This window comes from Pteropus vampyrus, unplaced genomic scaffold (assembly GCF_000151845.1).
Source record: "Pteropus vampyrus isolate Shadow unplaced genomic scaffold, Pvam_2.0 Scaffold245, whole genome shotgun sequence".
Lineage (NCBI taxonomy): Eukaryota > Metazoa > Chordata > Mammalia > Chiroptera > Pteropodidae > Pteropus > Pteropus vampyrus.
Genome location: NW_011889026.1, coordinates 623,653 through 631,963, shown reverse-complemented (window position 1 = coordinate 631,963; position 8,311 = coordinate 623,653). Strand labels below are relative to the sequence as shown.

The 8,311-nt window shown below is 59.2% G+C and overlaps 1 protein-coding gene across 9 annotated transcripts in view; it reads left to right on the top strand.

Moving 5' to 3' along the window:
* The window catches only part of BCL2A1 (BCL2 related protein A1), a 60,780-nt gene that overhangs the window by 28,328 nt on the left and 24,141 nt on the right, over window positions 1-8,311 (top strand). For all 9 annotated transcript variants that reach the window (XR_002776067.1, XR_002776070.1, XR_002776069.1 and 6 more), the window contains one exon: window positions 5,895-6,026. The gene's annotated coding sequence lies outside the window, so the exon portion shown is untranslated. The remainder of the gene's footprint in view (window positions 1-5,894; window positions 6,027-8,311) is intronic.

Below are 8,311 nucleotides of genomic sequence, written 5' to 3'. Positions count from 1 at the left end.
GGCCGTTAAGGTCACGTCTCTTCCCATTGGCATGACCTGGAGTCGCAGCTCAAGTGACTTTTTTAAACTGAGTGACGTGGAGTGACCTTTGAACCGATATTCTGTGTCTGCCAGCGTGACGTGAGTCGCAGCTTAATGACGTCACACCTCACGTCACGTAAATAGTTGCAGCTGTTGTGACCTTTGAACCCACGTGACGTCGCAGCTGCCGTAAGGTCGCGGCGCGGCTTCAGTGACGTTCAGTGACGCGGCTTCAGCTCACGTGACGTTGCGTCGCAGCGGGGGTAACCTTTGAACCCACGTTAAGTCGCAGAGGCAATGACGTTGCAACGCACATCACTTGACGTGGCGTCGCAGCCGAGGTGACCTTTGAACCCACGTTAAGTCGCAGTTGCAATGACGTTCAACACATGTCACATGATGTGGTGTCGCAGCTTCTATGACCTTTGAACCACGTGAAGTTGCAGCCAGCGTAAGGTCACGTCGTGCCTTCAATTACGTCATCGTTTACGTGACATGAACCGGTGCTGCAGCCAGGGTAACCTTTGACCCATTTAACTTTGAAGCCTGGGTGACAGTGCATTGCTGAGGAAATGATGGTCCAGGTCATGTCTCTTCCCACCGGTGTGACCTAGAGCCGTAGCTGGAGTGACTCTATTAAACTGACTGACGTGGAGTAACCCTCGAACCTGCCATACGTTTCCGGTTGCGAGATGTGACGTCGTGGCTGAAATGACGTCACAGCTCACATCAGGAGACCTGGCGTCGCAGGTGGCGTGACCTTTGAACTCATATGACGTCGCAGCCAACCTAAGGTCACGTCGCAGCTTCAGTGAGATCACAGCTCACGTTACGTGACGTGGCATCGTAGTTGGGGTAACCTTTGAACCCATGTTAAGTCACAGCTGTATTGACGGTGCAACGCATGTCACGTGACCTGACGTCGCAGCTGGGTTGGCCTTTGACCCACGAGTAGTTGCAGCCCAGTGTGAGGTCGCGTCGCGGATTCAATGACGTCACAGCTCCCGTTACAGGACGTGCTGTTGCAGCCAGTATAACCTTTGACCCATGTTACGTGACATCCCACGTTACGAGACGGGGCGCCACAGCCGGGGTGACCTTTGAACGCACGTGGCGTCCCAGCCGGGTAACTTTTGGGGTGACGTCGGAGCCGGCGGGCGTCCTGTCGTGGCGGAGTGCCGTTTGCGTGTGCGGGGCGTGGCCGCAGTGGAGCGGCAGCGCCGGCCTTGCTGCCCACCGGCTGCGTGTCGGGCCTCAGCCTCCGGTCTGCGAAGTGGGGACAGTCAGAGAGCCCGTCCTGCCTGCGGCATTTCTGCTTGTTTGCACTTGAGCCGAACAAGCGTCCATGGCCAGATTCAGGGTCAGCAGGTAAAGCATTGAAACCCTTAACCTTCCAGTCTCACGTAACTATAAAACTCTAGATGTTGCAATTTTCTTTTGGATTCCGTTGTTACAAGCATCAGTATATGAAATGGCGAGGTTAACATACACCTCTCTGAGACGTCCTCCACATCCACTCCAGTACAGCGAGTTGTCCCCCAGCCCCGGGGGAACACACCACAACGGGAGCCGCTCCCGTTCAGGAAGAGTTCTCGAAGCCCTTCGCTGCCTTTGGCAAGTCTTTCGGTGCCTCAGACTCAGCCTTCCCCTGGCATGTCCCGTCCCCTCCACCAAACGTGGGTTTGTTATCTCTGTGAGCGTGTCCCCTAGATGCGACCTTGATGGGATGGTGCCTTGCTTCAAGCCCCGCTGTCTCGGGACGAGGTCTACTCTTTTTAGTATAGCTTAAGACCCTTTATGATCCGGCCCCTGCCCGCTGCCAGCCTTTCTTCCTCTGGTCCTTGGGCTCTGGTTTATATTGAACCTGGAGTCCCCCTCCACACACACACACACACCCAGTTTCTATTCTCTTCCCCACCCCATTCCTCTGCCTCTGCTTCGACCGTCTAGCGGAGCCTCCTCAGTCTGACCAGAGCGTTGGCTCTATTGTAACCTCACCCGGGAGCCTTTCCAACTCACCCTGCGTGCTCCCCTCGGTCAGAGCACTGGGCACGTGGCATGGCAACTGTCGCACACTTGGCTGTCCCTTTACTAGACTGCGAGCAACACGGGCGCCACACTGTCCCTCCCAAATCTTCGCTGCCCAGCAAAGGGATGTCACAGACAAGGAATTTCTTAAAATAGGAAGGATGCTTATTGCAGACACAACAGCCACAGCCACTCTGATTTGTAGGCGTCCCCCGAGAGGACTTGCTATCTCCACGGGCCAGTGGCCTCTGGCTCACTCAGTCCAGGCCACACCTTTGGCAATGGTGCCCGTGAAAAGGCCAGGGAGGGAGGAGGCGCCCCAGGCTTGGGTGCCGGTGCTGCAGTCCCACTTGGAAACAGCAGGTGGCGCCCAGCGGAGCCCCAACAGTCAGGGTTGACACTGGACTCCTCTGTGACGATGCATGGGGCTAACAAATTCCTGCCTTTACTCATTGATGTGCATGTGGAAATTCTTTAAGAAGAATTGACAGATCTCATCTGTGTGTTTCGGAGTCAGACACTCCTGGTTTTATTCCTGGCTCTCCTTCTAGCCATGGACCTGTCAGGTGCTGTGGAGCTTGTAGGGTTTTAAATGAGATGAGGTTTGAAAAGTTCCATCATGATCTCTGGCACATCCTAGGTGTCCCATATTTATTCGTTTTCCCTGTTAAACTGTCTACGTCACTTTCTGTGCCCCTTTGACACTCACTGGCTTCTCGCTGCTTACTGCAGGCTGGCAGCTCTCGAGGGCAGGGTTCACCTGAGTTTCTCTGTCTTCAGCGCCCAGCCCCAAGCTGGGTGCATAGCAGGTGTTTGGCAAATAATCAGTGAAAGGGTGATGACGGTACTCACGCCTGCCCACCCCAGATAAAAACCCGTTATCCACGTCTAAATACTTGGCTGTTTTTGCAGAAAACACACCATTGGGGAAAATCGGGTAAAACTTGAACTGGGACTTTTGCTGCCGGTGACCCCAGAGGCTTCTACACCGGGGCACACTCTGCAGAGGCCGGAAGGAGCCGGGCAGCCTGCCTGCACGCGTGCTGCTGGAAAGGTGCCCTCCGGGGGCTGTGATGGGGCCCCTCTGGGTGACACAGAGTCCCCTTTTTCCCAGGCAGCCTGGGACTTACCACCATGGCTTGGCAGGCAGGGAGGGCAGAGAGGCAGAAAGCAGGGAGAGGCGGGGGTCACCCTTTCTCTGTCTGGGGTTCTGTGTGAGTCCTTGTAACCCTGACAGCTCCTCTATTCCTGGGGGACGAGGGTCAGCTTGCCCCCTAACGGCTCTGCCTAGGTCTGGGGCAGCAGACATTTCTGTGGGTTTGCCAGCCCTTCCAGGCTAGAAACTGGGAGTGAGATCAACCCCCTCGGGTTGAGGGGACACCCAAGCAGTGACCTGCATGCAAACGCTCCGTTGTGAGCGGCATCGAGGTGCGCAGAGGTGCCTGGTGCTCGGGACGCAGGGTCTTCACACTGCTCTGTGCCCTAGCACTTCCTCGGCATGTGCAGACGTGGCCCCCATGGTGACCCCTGGGGAAGGTGTCACCTCTGACACCTTAAGGGTCGTAGGTAGGGCAGATTCGGTTCTAGTGAGAGGGGCTCTGCCCCCAACTCGGCCAAGCGTGTGAGCTTTGCCCTGTCTGTGGCTTTTTTCTTTACTTGATAGTTCACATCCCTGGAGAAATGGGAAGTGGGAATAGAAGATTCTGGAAACTCCCCAGGTTTTCTAGGGCGGGAGCAGCGTGGCTGCCGAAGGTCGGAGACGGTAGAGGCTGGGGGTTTCCTTTGGAAGGTACCTTTTAATAGGACAGTTTCTTCTCCAGGGGACTCGGAAGCAAAGGTCATAAAGGCACTTGTTCACTGCAGCCTCTGTTTCTTAAGAAACCATTTACCCTGGAAAAAACTTCACGCGCACAGGGCGCAGCGTGCGATGAGCCCGCATATGCCCCTCTCTCAGCTTCTGCGATTTCTGATATTTTGCCTGTGTTTATTTACCTTTCTCCCAGATTTCTTCCTGTTAGAGTGGAAGCAGCTCGACTTATTTTAGGAGGCGCGTCGGCCCTCTGTAAAGATCTGAGGTCAGGATCGAAGGGTTCACGGAGCTGGGAGGGTGTCTGGACACGTCTCAGTCCAACTCGCTTAGGTCGTAGGCGGGAAGCTGAGGCTCAGTGAAGAAAGAGACGAAGAAAGCCTGAGTTGGAGCCTCGGGAGGCCTGGCATCTGGGTCCTGCCAGCGCCAGGCCCGGGGAGGGGACGAGGCCGCGCACACGGCCCGGCTCTCACCGTCAGCCCGTCTCGTTCCCACCGTGCGCCCGAGCCCACGGCGCCATCCTCATGAGTCCGTGGGGAACTGCAGAGGCCGAGGGTGTCGGTGGGTCATTTCCAGCCCGTGGCCTTTTTCTCTGCCACGCCGTGTCCCTGCTGGAAGTCGGGGGGCTTTACAACTGGGCCCCATTCTCTGGACCCCAGAGGCCTGGGCGGTCTCGTCTGAAGGAGGAAGCCTGCTCTCCTCCAGAAGGTCCATCATGGTAATGCCATCGTGACTTCTACCTGAGACCACGGTGCAGGAGTGTCTCTCCTCACGTCCCCCCAAGCAGGAGCATGTTCCCTGCTGAAGATGGAGCAGAGCCAGGGGACAGTGCGGCACCCCTAGGGGCGGCGCCTCAGCGCTTCAGGTAAGGCCCAGCCCTTTGTGGGGGCTGAGGACACCAAGCCAGCCTGCCCACGCCGTCCATACGCATGTGCTCTGAGCCCCACGTGTCCACTCCCAAGGGTCTCGGGACACAAGCCCAGCCGCCTGTCCGAGCCCGAGGGCCACGGGGCCCGAAGCCCTATGCTAGTCCTTCACTACCTTTTTTAATAATCATCAAAACAGCTGTTACTGCTCTTATTCATCCCGGGATGCAGACGAAGGCACCAAGCCTTGGAGAGGACCGGAAGCTGCTCCTGTGGCAGACTTGGGGGGCCAGGGGCGCCATCCTCCCTGGTTCCCACGCTTGCCCACCGGGCCCAGGATGCCGACTGGAGTCGCCTCCCTGCCTGGCTCAGCCGCGGGCACTCGGAGCCGCTGTCCCGTCTGCTCTGAGGCGGTTCCTTGCAGCCCATCAGCTCTCGCCTGGCCCCGTCTCGCCCACTTCCGTACCCGTGACCTCCGTCACCCGCCTCTTCTCTTCTGTGACTTTAGGCACAAGGTTCCCATCGCGTTAGTGAGGACGTTTCGATCTCTCAGTGACAGATGCTCGGGCAGAGTGGTGACCTGGACCTCTGCAGCCAGCGCAGCCCTCATTCCTGTCAGGAAGTCGTGCATCTTCGCTCCTCCCATGTACCTTCCCAGGATGGCCACTGACGCGGGCGGAGCGTCGCCCCAGCTCGCCGCTGTCCCCGCCCGGCCCCGCGGGGCCTTAGGCAGTGGCGCGGCAGCAGACGTGCGGGCGTGGGGGTGTAGCTGTGCGCTGTAGTTTGGTGTGGCCGCCTCTGCTTCCGCCGCCAGCCGGGGGAGGCCGCCCAGGCCACTGCTCTGCTGGTCCCGAAGTGAGAGGCCTGTGGAGCTGACTGGGTCTCGGCCTGCGGCCTGAAGCAGCGTCACCAGCCGACGGGCAGACCTGGGCTGGGAAAAACGAGTGTCTCTGTAAGCCACCACGATGGGGGAATGGTCTGTCACCCAGCACGAGTACAGTGGTGGCTGACTGAACACCGACGACTTCAGCAGCAGGAGAACTTTATCGGTCGACATAACTGAACAGTGGCACGGGTGCGGCCTGATTCAGGGGCTCGTTTGTCACTGTCCAGCTCTCAGACAGGCTTTCCCCGCTCATTCACGTGTTCGTTCAATGCATACTGTGTTCCAGGCGCCGAGGATGAACGAAGAGGCCTCCGCCCACGGGGAGCCGAACTTTTTCTGGGAGAGACGAGCAACAGAAACCGAAGCCAGCAAGCAAGGCAGCAAGCACCAGGCGGTGGCCGTGCACGGAGGGACTGAGGTGAGGAGGGACATGGTGACGAGTCCCGGGGGGGCGTGGTACCCCAAGGGCGGCACGTGCGTGGCAAACACCGGGAATGGCGCCGTGACCGCGTGGGGACTCCGGTAGGGCGGAAGCCGGCCGGGGGCCAGACGGCCTGGGCCCTTCCAGCTGTGGCAGGGAGGTCAGACTCTTGTCTCAGTGTTAAAAGAAGCCATGAGCGTTTTGAACAGGGGAGTGTCATGAAATCTATATGTTTTTAAACCTCGACGGTGCATAAAATACGTGTAAAGTGTCAGTTCCTGTCGAAGGAGCAGACTTTAAATTCTGCTTTACGAGGTTGCTCACGAGGTGACGAAGCCGCCCTCTTCAGTTCAGTATGGTTCACGCTGCCTCGTGCGATCCAGCGTGTGGCCTTTGAGAGGGTTCATCAGACGAGCTTGTGGGTCTCCCCGCTCACAGCCAAGGTCGCTGACGGTGCAGTTACAGAAAAGTCATCCAAAGAGATGGGATGGTGAGGACGGAGGGCTACGGGGGGGGGGCGGCTTGGAGGGAGGAGGAAGGGGGAGGAGGCGGGACCGGGCGCCCAGGCGGGGACCGGAAGTGGTAGCCGCAGGGATGTGGGAGCCGGGCAGGTTTTTCTTTTTCTTTCAAGATGACAGGAATTTCAAACGTGTGTCTTGCTGATGGGAGCGATCCAGGCGTGAGGAACGGGGTTGCTGGCCTAGGAGGTTGTGGGATCATCGCAAGAGTGAGTCCAGGCAGGAGGGGAGCAGAGGGAGCAGGAGGGGGCAGCCACAGACGGCCCCGCGTGGACCCCGTGGCTTCGCACCCCTGGGGCGGTGCAGGTCTGTGAACAGGAAGAGCAGAAGCCAGGAGGGCCCGTCCCCACCCACGCAGGGCAGCGGGGCTCACCCACCTCCTGGGACCAGCATTTCTGTCTCAGGAAACTGTCCCGACCCTTCTTCAGCGACGCTCGGGACGCTCGGTGGAGCAGGGCCTGCTCTCGGGACCCTGAGGGGAAATGCGTGTGTCGGCCTCTCACACAGGCGGGGAAGCCCGTCTGCCTGGGGGAAAGGAAGAACTCGCCGGGGGCGTGGGATGGAGCGACTGGAGGCACGGACTTGACGGCCACCAGGACCCCTCCCCGTCCGCCGACTCCTCTCCTCTCTGCGTAAGGGTTCTTGAGGTTCATTCACTTTCCCCGACTTCCTTTCCAAAGAAACAGCCAGTGGAGGCCCAACCGCGCATGTGGAGAGGCCGTGTCTGTCACGCTTATCGCGTTGTCAAAACAGCACTTAGACGGAGGGCGCACGTGGGCCACGTGCCTCCCCCGGATCGGCCCCCTGCGGTCAGGGGGCAGGGTGTGCAGCAAACCCCACAGCTCCAGTCGGAACCACGTAGCGGGGCTGGCGAGCGGAAGGTTTCTCGGGAGAGAGGGAAGGGTCCAGGGCAGACGAAGAACAGGCGGCCACTACGTGAGTGGACCGGGAAGGATGCACACGTCTTTGCCCGGGCACGGACTTCCTGGCGAGCCCACAGAACAGTAGGGCTGAGTGTTTAGAGGATACGCACCCTCTCCCTCCGGGGGACTGGCCACGTGACTTGCTTTGTCAAAGGTGGGGGAGCTCACGGGTGCGACTCAGGCTTGAGCTTGGGCTCCTGTGGCTGGGCCTGCACTCTGTGCTGCCGCCTCCACGGGAACAGTCCTGTCGGCCACTGGTCCCACAGGAAGGAAATGCAGGTGGAGCAGGCCTGGGCCTGGTGCAGGGTGGCCCTGGTCGCTCGGCCCTGTCGGCCGTGTGCCGCGGGTGGGGGCGCGGGAACGATCGCCCATGTGCCGTGTGGAGTTCCGGGCATTTATTACGGGAGCAGCTGCTGCTGAAGTGCTGTCCCCAGTCACTGCCCCGACAGCTTGCAGGCCCGACCCTCTGCACTGCTGCCGATCTCGCTGAGAAGGCCTCACCTGCCCAGGCCCGAGGCGCAGACGGTGGCAGTGCTTACAGGGGTGACGTCGCCCTTCTCCGGTCTGCTCAGGGGTCCTGCCGAGCGTCCCGGCAGCCCCCTCTCCCCCAAAGCCTGTCAGCCCTGTCCCCTCTGCTCCCCTCCAGTCAGGCCCATAACCCTGCCGAGGCCCCGTCACCTCCCACGGAAATCCCTTCCTCATGGGACAGTCACGCCAAGTTTATTTTTGTTTTCGTTTTCCTGAATGAATGGACAAAAAATTTTAATACAGGCTTCACAAAAGGAAGGTACGCAAATGGCCAACAGATACAAAGAGATGCTCAGCCTCATTAGTCGTGAAG